Source organism: Schistocerca gregaria, unplaced genomic scaffold, assembly GCF_023897955.1.
Source record: "Schistocerca gregaria isolate iqSchGreg1 unplaced genomic scaffold, iqSchGreg1.2 ptg000251l, whole genome shotgun sequence".
Classification (NCBI taxonomy): domain Eukaryota; kingdom Metazoa; phylum Arthropoda; class Insecta; order Orthoptera; family Acrididae; genus Schistocerca; species Schistocerca gregaria.
Window position 1 is genome coordinate 1,837,583 of NW_026061759.1, and position 12,628 is coordinate 1,850,210.

Genomic DNA, 12,628 nt, shown 5'->3' on the forward strand with positions numbered 1-12,628 from the left:
CAAATAACCCTGTGACGAAACGCGCCGCTCTTCTTTGAATCTTCTCTATCTCCTCCGCAAACCCGATCTGGTACGGATCCCACACTGAATAGCAATACTCAAGTATAGGTCGAACGAGTGTTTTTGAAGCCACCTCCTTTGTTGATGAACTACAGTTTCTAAGGACTCTCCCAATGGATCTCAACGTGGTACGCGCCTTACCAACAGTTAATTTTATATGATCATTCCACTTCAAATCGTTCCGCACGCATACTCCGAGATATTTTACAGAAGTAACTGCTACCAGTGTTTGATCCGCTATCATATAATCATACAATAAAGGATCCTTCTTTCTATGTATTCGCAATACATTACATTTGTAAATGTTAAGGGTCAGTTTCCACTCCCTGCACCAATGGCCTATCCGCTGCAGATCTTCCGGCATTTCGCTACAATTTTCTAATGCTGCAACTTCTGTGTATGCTACAGAATCATCCGCGAAAAACCGCATGGAACTTCCGACACTATCTACTACCTCATTTATATATATTGTGAAAAGTAATGGTCCCATAACACTCCCCTGTGGCACGCCAGAGATTATTTTAACGTCTGTAGACGTCTCTCCAGTGATAACAACATGCTGTGTTCTGTTTGTTAAAACTCTTCAATCCAACCAGAGAGCTGATCTGATATTCCGTGGGCTCTTACTTTATTTATCAGGCGACAGTGCGGAACTGTATCGAACGCCTTCCGGAAGTCGAGAAAAATAGCATCTACCTGGGAGCCTGTATCTAATATTTTCTGGGTCTCATGAACAAATAAAGTGAGTTGGGTCTCACACGATGGATGTTTCCGGAATCCATGTTGATTCCTACAGAGTAGATTCTGGGTTTCCAAAAACTACATGATACTCGAGCAAAAAACATGTTCTAAAATTCTACAACAGATCGACGTCAGAGATATAGGTCTATAGTTTTGCGCCTCTGCTCTACGACCCTTCTTGAAGACTCGGACTACCTGTGCTCTTTTCCAATCATTTGGAGCCTTCCGTTCCCCTAGAGACTTGCGGTACACGGCTGTTAAAAGGGAGGGCAAGTTCTTTCGCGTACTGTGTAGAATCGAATTGGTACCCCGTCAGGTTCAGTGGACTTTCCTCTGTTGAGTGATTCCAGTTGCTTTTCTACTCCTTGGACACTTATTTCGATGTCAGCCATTTTCTCGTTTGTGCTAGGATTTAGAGAAGGAACTGCAGTGCGGTCTTCCTCTATGAAACATCTTTGGAAAAATGTGTTTAGTATTTCAGCTTTACGCCTGTCATCCTCTGTTTCAATGCCATCATCACCCCGGAGTGTCTGGACATGCTGTTTCCAACCACTTACTGATTTAACGTGAGACCAGAACTTTCTAGGATATTCTGTCAAGTCGGTACATAGAATTTTACTTTCGAATTCACTGAACGCTTCACGCATAGCCCTCCTTACGCTAAGTTTGACATCGTTTAGCTTCTGTTTGTCTGAGAGGTTTTGGCTGCGTTTATACTTGGAGTGAAGCTGTCTTTGCTTTCGCAGTAGTTTCCTAACTTTGTTGTTGAACCACGGTGGGTTTATCCCGTCCCTCACAGTTTTACTCTACACGTACCTGTATAAAACGCATTTTACGATTGCCTTGAACTTTTTCCATAAATACTGAATATTGTCAGTGTCAGAACAGAAATTTTCGTTTTGATCTGTTAGGTAGACTGAAATCTGCCTTCTATTACCCTTGCTAAACACGTAAGCCTTCCTCCCTCTTTTTATATTCCTATTAACTTCCATATTCAGGGATGTTGCAACAGCCTTATGATCACTAATCCCTGTTCTGCACATACAGAGTCGAAAAGTTCGGGTCTGTTTGTTATCAGTAGGTCCAAGATGTTATCTCCACGAGTCGGTTCTCTGTTTAATTGCCTGAGGTAATTTTCGGATAGCGCACTCAGTATAATGTCACTCGACGCTCTGTCCCTACGACCCATCCTAAACATCTGAGTGTCCCAGTCTATATCTGGTAAATTGAAATCTCTACCTAAGACTATAACATGCTGAGAAAATTGATTTGAAATGTATTCCAAATTTTCTCTCAGTTGTTCTGCCACTAATGCAGCTGGGTCGGGAGGTCAGTAAAAGGAGCCAATTATTAACCTAGCTCGGCTGTTGCGTGTAACCTCCACCCATAATAATTCACAGGAACTATCCACTTCTACTTAACTACAGGATAAACTTCTACTAACAGCGACTAACTCTCCACCACCGGTTGCATGCAATCTATCATTTCTATCTGTCTGTACCTTTGTAAAAATTTCGGCAGAATTTCTCTCTGGTTTCAGCCAGCTTTCTGTACCTATAACGATTTCAGCTTCGGTACTTTCTATCAGCGCTTGAAGTTCCGGTACTTTACCAACGCAGCTTCGACAGTTTACCATTACAATACCGATTGCTGCTTGGTCCCCGCATGTCCTGCTTTGCCCCGAACTCGTTGAAGCTGCCGCCCTTTCTGTACTTGCCCAATGCCATCTAACCTAAAAAACCGCCCAGCTCACGCCACACAACCCCTGCTACCCGTGTAGCCGCTTGTTGCGTGTAGTGGACTCCTGACCTATCCAGCGGAACCCGAAACCCCACCACCCTATGGCTCAAGTCGAGGAATCTGCAGCCCACACGGTCGCAGAACAATCTCAGCCTCTGATTCAGACCCTTTACTCAGCTCTTTACCAAAGGCCCGCAGTCAGTCCTGTCGACGATGCTACAGATGGTGAGCGGTGAGCTCTGCTTTCATCCGGCTAGCGAGACTGGCAGTCTTCACCAAATCAGATAGCCAGGGAGGGTTTCCTCCGATCCATAGCGACACACATCATTGGTGCCGACATGAGCGACCACCTGCAAATGGGTGCAACCTGTACCCTTCATGGCATCCGGAAGGACCCTTTTTCACATCTGGAATGACTCACCCCGGTATGCACACGGATTGCACATTGGTTTTCTTCCCCTCTCTTCCCCTCTCTGCCCCATTACGCTCCTGAGGTTGGAGCTCCCAACTACCAGTAAGACCACCCTCTGCGACTGCTCGGATCTTGCAGACTGAGGGGCAACACCTGGAACAGGACAAGCAGCCACGTCAGGCCGAAGATCAGTATCGGCCTGAGACAGACCCGGACTTGCGCCCTTCTGAGCTCAGCTTGATTCCTGACGTGAAGGTAGCGTTCTCGCTTTCCGCGTCTGGGTTCCCGGGTTCGATTCACGGCGGGGTCAGGGGTTTTGTCTGCCTCGTGATGGCTGGGTGTTGTGTGATGTCCTTAGGTTAGTTAGGTTTACGTAGTTCTAAGTTCTAGGAGACTGATGACCATAGATGTTAAGACCCATAGTGCTCAGAGCCATTTGAACCATTTGTCGAACTTTGGGGTATTCGGTTCGGAGCTGTTATGGAGATACGTCAGACAATAGACCGCTCCATTCGAACTACCTAATCAACTAGCGTAGTTAGGGGTATCTTGCTCTTTCGACATCACTGGCGATGGCTTATATACATGAGCTGTTCAAAAAATATCCGACCTTTTTTAATTGTTGAAATCAACAATGGTATCAGGGCGCGCATGGGCTCATGTTTTCAGGCATATTTAGCACACATACCTGATTTTCTCCACTACTTCGGAACACTTGCAAGTCGTACACGTTGGATTTAGTATTCTGAGCAAAATGACGTCTTTACATCACATTTGGCTCCAAGCTTGGCGATTCTCAAGTTGAAACCATCGTGTGTTTGTGGACAAAGTAATGGGTACTGCAGGGCTAAAGGAGTGGTACAACCATTTCAAAGGTAGCCGCTAATCAATGAAGACAGAAGCCAGTTAAGGTACGCCCGCAATATCAACAAATCAGGTCGTTACTGATCCCGCAATATTGCTGGTGAAGCAGAATGGACTAATCACTATGAGAGAAGTTGCAGTCTAATCTAAAAGCCGTAAAGTCAACTAAATAACAAGGTATTACAATAACTAACGTCCGCCCCCGGTAGCTGAGTGGTCAGCACGACAGACTGTCAATCCTAAGATTCCTTCGATTCCCGGCTGGGTCGGAGATTTTCTCCGCCCAGGGACTGGGTGTTGTGTTGTACTAATCATCATTTCATCCCCATCGACGCGCAAGTCGCCGAAGTGGCGTCAAATCGAAAGACTTGCACCAGGCGAACGGTCTACCCGATGGGAGGCCCTCGTCACACGCCATTATTATTATACAATAACGAACAACTTAAATTGGAAAGAACACATAGAAAATGTTGCGGTTAAGGCTAACCAAAGACTGCGTTTTATTGGCACAACACTTAGAAAACGTAACAGACCTAGAAAGGACACTGCCTACACTACGCTTGTCCGTCCTCTTTTAGAATACTGCTGGGAAATGTGGGATCCTTACAAGATAGGACTGACGGAGTAGATCTAAAAAGTCCAATGAAAGGCAGCACGTCCTCCTATTATCGCGAAATATGAGAGAGTGTGTCACACAAATGATACAGGATTTTGGCTGGACATCATTAAAAGAAAAGCGTTTTTCTTTGCGACGGAATCTTCTCACGAAATTCCAATCACCAACTTTTTCCTCCGAATGCGAAAATATTTTGTTGACACCGACCTACGTAGGGAGAAACGACCACAACGATAAAATAAGGGAAGTCAGAGCTCGTATGGAAAGACACAGGTGATCATTCTTTCCGGGTGCTATGCGAGATTGGAATAATAGAGACTTGTGAAGGTGGTTCGATGAACAATCTGCCAGGCACTTAAATGTGATTTGCAGAGTATCCATGTAGATGCAAGTATAGGTGGTCACATTTTTATTATCCCCTGTATGTGCATATCGCTTCACACGGACTTTGTTACCTCTATGTCGATATCTGCATCATTTTCGAAATATGTGAGCTTACTTATATTATCTGTAATGTTAATATACAACATGAACAGTAAGGCTACCAACACACTCCCTCTGGCACAAGTGGTTACATTTACACGTATAGATGAACTCTTCATTCAGGATGAGATGATGTGTCCTCCCTACAAAAATATTTTATTGGCCGTACTCTATACGGTGCAGGCAAACGGTCAACTACAATTGCTGTTTACTGTGCGGTAACCTCTAGCGTATCAGAAGCAGTTTAGGAACATTTTTTCAAATGAGTATACGCACTCGTATTTCGGCAGGTGCGCAGTTTTGCCATTTCAATTTTTGCACGTTCCCCAGATACCTTTTCGAAAATTTCGAGCAAAACAAATAGAAATCTTTATTACATCATGAAACAATGAAGAAGCAAATTCGGATTTGTTCGCAAGCCCGAAGCAAAATCTAGTACAAGAATCATTGATTTTAACAAAGTAGCTGTCGATAGGTTTTTTTCGTTGCTAACAAATGTAACTGACAATCACAAACTAATGACTTCTCAAATAACTAATTGTGATGGAACAGGCGTCTCGGTTAATGCTAAAAACCAATCGAACATCGCAGCTTGCAGAGGGAACCGTCCAGTGCGATCGTTAACCTCTGCAAAAAGGGGCGAAACTGCAACCAGCCTCATTAGTACTTCAGCAAGCGGAGCTGACATTCCTCCTACGATTATTTTTCCACGAAAGAAGAAGCAGAAAGAATTTGAGTTAGGACTGGCAGCAGGAGGTTGCGCTGAGGTCCACAGCACCGCATGGATGGCCACAGAGTCATTCTTTGTATGGTTTCCACAATTTGTGGTATTTTCTAAGGCATCAAAGCACGTCCCAGTTCTCCTTATATCAGATGGCCACTCAGCTCATACCACGAACAATGACGTTATGGACAACGCGAGGGAGAGTGGCGTTTCTTCACCACCACATTGCTCTCACAGACTTCAGCCGCTTGATGTTTGTTTTATAAATCCTCGTTATAGTGATCAGCTTCGAAAATGGCTGCGAAGCCACGCAGGGAAAGTCGTAACTGTCTTTCAAATTTCAACGCTTTTTGGTTCAGCTTTCGTCTAAAGCGCAAAAATGAAAACCGCTATTAAAGGTTTCGAAGCTACTGCAATATGGCCCACGGACCCATCCATATTCACGACGCACACTTCCTCCCGGCACACACAACTGACAGCGGACGTGATAGGCCGTCAGATAAAGGGGTTATTATATCTGAACAATTGTAATTGCCTCCACCTAGCACACCAGCTGAAAAAGACGACTCAAACGGGCTGGATAATCAAGCGGACGAGGTTTCAGCTATTTGTTACAATGAACTGCCGCCTAAGAATAACAAAGTTATTGGGGCTAATTGTTCTAATCTTGGGTGCTCTTGGATGACAACTGACAACACAACCTCCTCATTTCATATTTCACCTGAGATTCTGATTTTCTTGTCAAAAGTTAACGAAAGCAAGAAAAGAGCGAGACTGAAAATGGGGAAGAACGTTGTTTTAACTGATTCGCCGTACAAAAAAAGAGTTAAAAGTCATTAATGGGAGAAACAGAAAAAAGAACTTTGACAAAGAAGAAAGAGCAAACAGAAAACTTTTTGCGAAAGAGAATAAAGTTAAGAACTCAAAAAAGAGAGAAAGAATCTGAAGGTAAATGGAAAAAAGGAGAGAGAATACAATACTAACGAGAGTGATTACGAGGAAAGTTCTGACTGTCAATGTGTATATTGTGGTGGGTTATATTCAAAATCAGTTGGAGGTTGGGTAGCTTGTTCCACGTGCAAAAAATGGACACACGATTCTTGTGCAGGAATAGATAGCGAAGATGATGAGTGTCTCCCCGTGTGTGAATTTTGTAAACAGCCTCAAGAAAAGGATACGATACATGAAAACTGTAGTTTGACATTAATACTCACTTTGAACTAAAAAAAATTCCGAGCAAGCCAATATTTTCTGCATTTCCGATAATTTTATACGTTTTTGTAATCACTTGTATTTACCACCCCATACTACCGCGTGCAAATGATATAAATTTCTGTTTTTGAGTCAGAAAATATTGTTGTTTTATTTTATGGCAATGTTCTTGTATTTTTCTGATTAATACATCATAATGTGTTCATATAAAAATTTGTAGCTCTCTTATTTATCAATTTTGTACATTTAATCAAAGTTTTCAACTGTGTACCCCATTATACCTTGGATACCCCAACGTGTCGGATAAGAAAGATAAAAATACAATCACTACTCGTTTCTTCAACGACAATTTAAGCTGTGTTCAGTGGTTCCTCCCAGAGTTCATCACGATATATTCCGAAAAAAAATCATAGTTAACGAACATTATAAATTGTTCTAGAAACGAAGGCAATCACAGTTAACATTTAATAAGGCCACTGGTATCCTTCGAAATGCAACTAATCAACGTCATGCAGAACGTCATGGGTCACAGTGGATGGGTGGAATCGAAATATGACATTTACCCACGATCGCTTCTTTTTGTCAATTTGTGCCATTAATTTCTCTGCTCCCTAATCTGATTTCGTATCTCCCCTTCAGCTATTCGATCAAAGCTTTTTTAGCATTCTTCTACACCACCACATTTCGGAAGTTTCTAGTCGTCTCCTGTTTGGGGAACCAGGCATGTTAACTACTGATTCGCAATATATTTATTCCGAAAGGCAAAAGGAACCCCGAAAACAATGAAAATAATTTTGTTTATTGGTGATTGTACCAGTTTTATTTACACTTAGTGCGAATATGAAAGTATTTTAGTCCAAATCCTTATTTGAAGGTCCTAAATGTCGGTTTAAATGGCTGCTTGCTATGTAAGACATGCCCACTTGTTTCTCTGTGCCATCTCTTCTTTGAGACGATAAGCCTAGGGACATTTTACCCGTAGCTTTGAGCTTTCACCTATGAATACATTTTTTCTTGTCTCGTAGTCAGTTTACTATTAGCACATTAATATTGTTATTCCCTGTTGCATTTTGCCTACTCCTGCCTTGCCGCGTCTCAGGAGGCGTCTTGTCGGGTCTAGGGAGGGAATTCTCTAACCTAAAAAATACCCCATGTGCACTCCACACGTACTCCGCTACCCTCGTAGCCGCTTCCGGCGTGTAGTGCATGCCTGACCTATTCAGGGGGACCCTACATTTCTGCACCCTATTGCGGAGGTCGAGAAATTTGCACCCCAGCTCTCCGAAGAATCTTCTGAGCCTCTGGTTTAAGCCTTCCACTCGGCTCCAAACCAGAGGACCGCGATCGGTTCTGGGAACGATACTACAAATAGTTAGCTCTGATTCCACCCCGCGAGCGAGGCTTTCCGCCTTCATACAATCCGCCAACCGCCTGTACGAAATGAGGATGACCTCTGAACCCAGACGGCAGGAGTCATTGGTGCCGACATCAGCAACAATTTGCAGTCGGGTGCACCCAGTGCTCTCTATCGCCGCCAGTAGGGCCCCCTCCACATCTCGAATGAGACCCCCCGGCAAGCAGACAGAGTGAACACTGGCCTTCTTCCCCGACCTTTCCGCTATTTCCCTAAGGGGCTCCATCACCAGCCTAACGTTGGAGCTCCCAATAACTAATAAACTCCTCCCCCCGTGTGCCTGCTCGGACCTTGCTGAAGGAGCAGCCACATGTCCATTCCCAGGCAGAGCGGGCGATGCCACACGGCCAGCCTCCACATTGGCCCAACTGTGCCCGGTACCCGCGAAGATGTCTCGACAGCAGGGACAGTGGGTGAAGCATCTAACACCTGAGGTGCACCATGCGACGCACCAGACTCCCCACTGCCGCTACACTCCGAGGCAGCAGCCTGAAGATGGCTGACCGCGGCCATCAACACGCTCAGCTGTTCGCGAAGAGTGGCCAGCGTCCGTACACAGCAGTCACACATCCTATCCATCCTAAGGAATCAATTTACCGAAGAGACTTAATCAACTTTTAAGTATCCAGAATGAGATTTTCACTCTGCAGCGGAGTGTGCGCTGATATGAAACTTCCTGGCAGATTAAAACTGTGTGCCCGACCGAGACTCGAACTCGGGACCTTTGCCTTTCGCGGGCAAGTGGTCGGGCACACAGTTTTAATCTGCCAGGAAGTTTCATATCAGCGCACACTCCGCTGCAGAGTGAAAATCTCATTCTGGAAACATCCCCCAGGCTGTGGCTAAGCCATGTCTCCGCAGTATCCTTTCTTTCAGGAGTGCTAGTTCTGCACGTTTCGCAGAAGAGCTTCTGTAAAGTTTGGAAGGTAGGAGACGGATACTGGCAGAAGTAAAGCTGTGAGTACCGGACGTGAGTCGTGCTTCGGTAGCTCAGTTGGTAGAGCACTTGCCCGCGAAAGGCAAAGGTCCCGAGTTCGAGTCTCGGTCGGGCACACAGTTTTAATCTGCCAGGAAGTTTCATATCAGCGCACACTCCGCTGCAGAGTGAAAATCTCATTCTGAAAACATCCCCCAGGCTGTGGCTAAGCCATGTCTCCGCAGTATCCTTTCTTTCAGGAGTGCTAGTTCTGCACGTTTCGCAGAAGAGCTTCTGTAAAGTTTGGAAGGTAGGAGACGGATACTGGCAGAAGTAAAGCTGTGAGTACCGGACGTGACTCGTGCTTTGGTAGCTCAGTTGGTAGAGCACTTGCCCGCGAAAGGCAAAGGTCCCGAGTTCGAGTCTCGGTCGGGCACACAGTTTTAATCTGCCAGGAAGTTTCAACTTTTAAGTAGACTGCTAATTCACTAAAGGTGGCTGATTACTGACTAAACTGTGATTGCTAACGACTTCTTGTAGAAAACAATGAAAATAGTACTACCTGTCTCTGGACTGTATTCAAAACAAACACTAGCATTACTGGCACTATGGCTGACTACAAGGACTCTCTCTGACTGTATTCAAAACAAACACGAAATCTATGTAACTGTATTACTAGCACTCGACAATTAAAGCTTCCTAAAAGCAAAAACACACGGAAGAAGAAGTGACAAGTAAGAAAAATACAGTTAATACTTAAATTAAGGTAGCTCGCTGAACAGCAGACGTGAAGCAGACGTCGGTTAGGGCGACACATGAACTTACAACATAAAAGTAATAACAGATAAAAATACATGTTCATGAACCTGAGAGAAAATCAGTCCATAAGTTTAAGCAAACGCTATCAGCAGTACAATGAGAATCAGCTTAATTTTTCAATTAACTCCTTGACAGGATAAAAGGAGTGACCCATGAGGAAACACTCCAGTTTCGATTTGAAAGCGCGTGGATTACTGCAAAGATTTTTTAATTCGAGTGGCAGCTTATTGAAAATGGATGCAGCAGTATACTGCACACATTTTTGCACAAGAATTAAGGAAGTCCGAACCAAATGGGAGTTTGACTTCTGCCGAGTATTAACCGAGTGAAAGCTGCTTATTGTTGGAAATAAACTAATATTGGTAACAAGAAACGACAATAAGGAATATACGTATTGAGAGGCCAAGGTCAAAATACCCAGACTCCCTCAACAGAGGTCGACAAGTGGTTCGTGAACTCACACCACTTTTTGCCCGAACCTCCAGTTTCTGAGCCAAAAATATCCTTCTAGAATGGGAAGAGTTACCCAAAAACATAATACCATATGACATAAGTGAATGGAAATAGGCAAAGTAGACTAATTTACTTGTCGAAGTATCACTCACTTTCGGTACCGTTCGAATAGTGAAAATGGCAGTATTAAGTCTTTGAGCAAGATCCTGAACGTGGGCTTTCCACAACACTTACTATTTATTTGAACACCTAGGAATTTGAACCGTTTAGTATCACTAATCATATGCCCATGCTGTTAGATTAAAACGTCAGGTTTTGTTGAATTGTGTGTTAGAAACTGTAAAAACTGAATCTTACTGTGATTTAACGTTAGTTTATTTTCTATAAGCCATTGACTGAGGTCATGTACTGCACTACTTGAAACGGAGTCAATGTTGCACACAACATCCTTTACTACCAAGCTAGTGTCATCAGCAAACAGAAATATTTTTGAGTTACCCGTAATACTTGAGGGCATATCATTTATATAAATAAGGAACAGGAGCGGCCCCAACACTGATCCCTGAGGAACCCCCTCCCCCTTGACAGTACACCACTCAGATCCCCCATCACACTGTATTACTTTCCCCCATTCCTGTAGATCGTTCCCTAATGCTCTTCCTGAAACACTGTACAACTTCTGATTCTGTCAGTTCTTTCGGGTCCCATCTCCTTAAATTCCCACCTTTTTACAGTTTCTTCAGTTTTTATCTACAGTTCATAATCAATATACTGTGATCAGAGACCACATTTGCCCCTGGAAATGTCATACAATTTAAAATCTGGTTCCTAAATCTCTGTCTTACCATTATATAATCTATATGAAATATTGCAGTATCTCCAGGTCTTTTATGATTTTTGAACCAAGTGTTAGCTATGATTAAGTTATGCTCTGGGAAAAAACCTACCAGGCGGCTTCCTCTTTCATTTTTTACCCCCATTCCATATTCACCTACTACGTTTCCTTTTCTTCCATTTCCTACTGTCGAATTCCAGTCACCCATTAATATTAAATTTTCATCTCCCATCACTATCTGAATGATTTCTTTTATCTCATCACACATTCCATCAGTTTCATAATCATCTGCGGACTACTTTTACGACTTTGGTAGGCGTGGGATTCGTGGCTATCTTGGCCACAACAATGCGTTCACTATGCTGTTTGTAGTATCTTACCCACATTTCTATTTTTATTAATTGTTAGACCTACTCATGCATTAGCTTCATATTAGCCTTCCTAATACTTAAATCTATATTCGATGTTAACAATGACGCCGGTGGATGGACTATCACGAAATTACTGACCGTCGAGAAAGTCACAAATATAACCGACAAGCTAATGGGCCCTTCACAGGAAAAGGTTTTTTGCCGTTAAAGGGGAAAACTGAAACCCAGCAAATGAGTAAAAAAATACTGTACGCACACAACTTACACAACAATAGTCTGGGATTACTCTATTACGTAACACAGTTTTTGTGATTGTATCTTGCAGCTTTAGTTATTTTTAATTAAAAGAGGCTTTAAAAGGACAGAAAGAACGTGTTGGACTACGCTACAGATCGTTCTGTTAGCACAGTCTTTACTTTGTAATCACTTTCGTTGACTTCGGCAACTCTCAACAGAAATCTCCAACCTAACCGAGACAATGTGCTACGATACGGCCGAGATCATGACAAGAGAATGGGCTACATCACACTCGAAGTAAATTTATATAGGTAAGGATCCCCATGACCTGTGTACGTCTATTATAGAAAATCTCCAAGCCACTCTCCTCAAATATATCGCAATCTTCTCTTGACCTTCATCTGTTACTATTTCAGAATTAAAAACCAGATTCAAAGAACATTTGGCTACCAATCACAAAACTAGAAAAATAAAAATAATAAAAGTGAGAACGTGAAACACGTTAGCAATAACCATAAACAGGAGATTTTACAGAAAATAAAATTGAGAAAGGAAATTATTAATATTATCGACCGTTTAGGAACTCTAGGCTACGAAAGGTATGAAACCACATATCGAATAACTGGTGGAAGAGTTAGTGTGTTTTAAGATTAAATCCAAACAAGAATTAGAGAAAAATATATCGAAGCAAGGCAACTATTACGAAAAATTGCTAAATCTCGAGACAAATT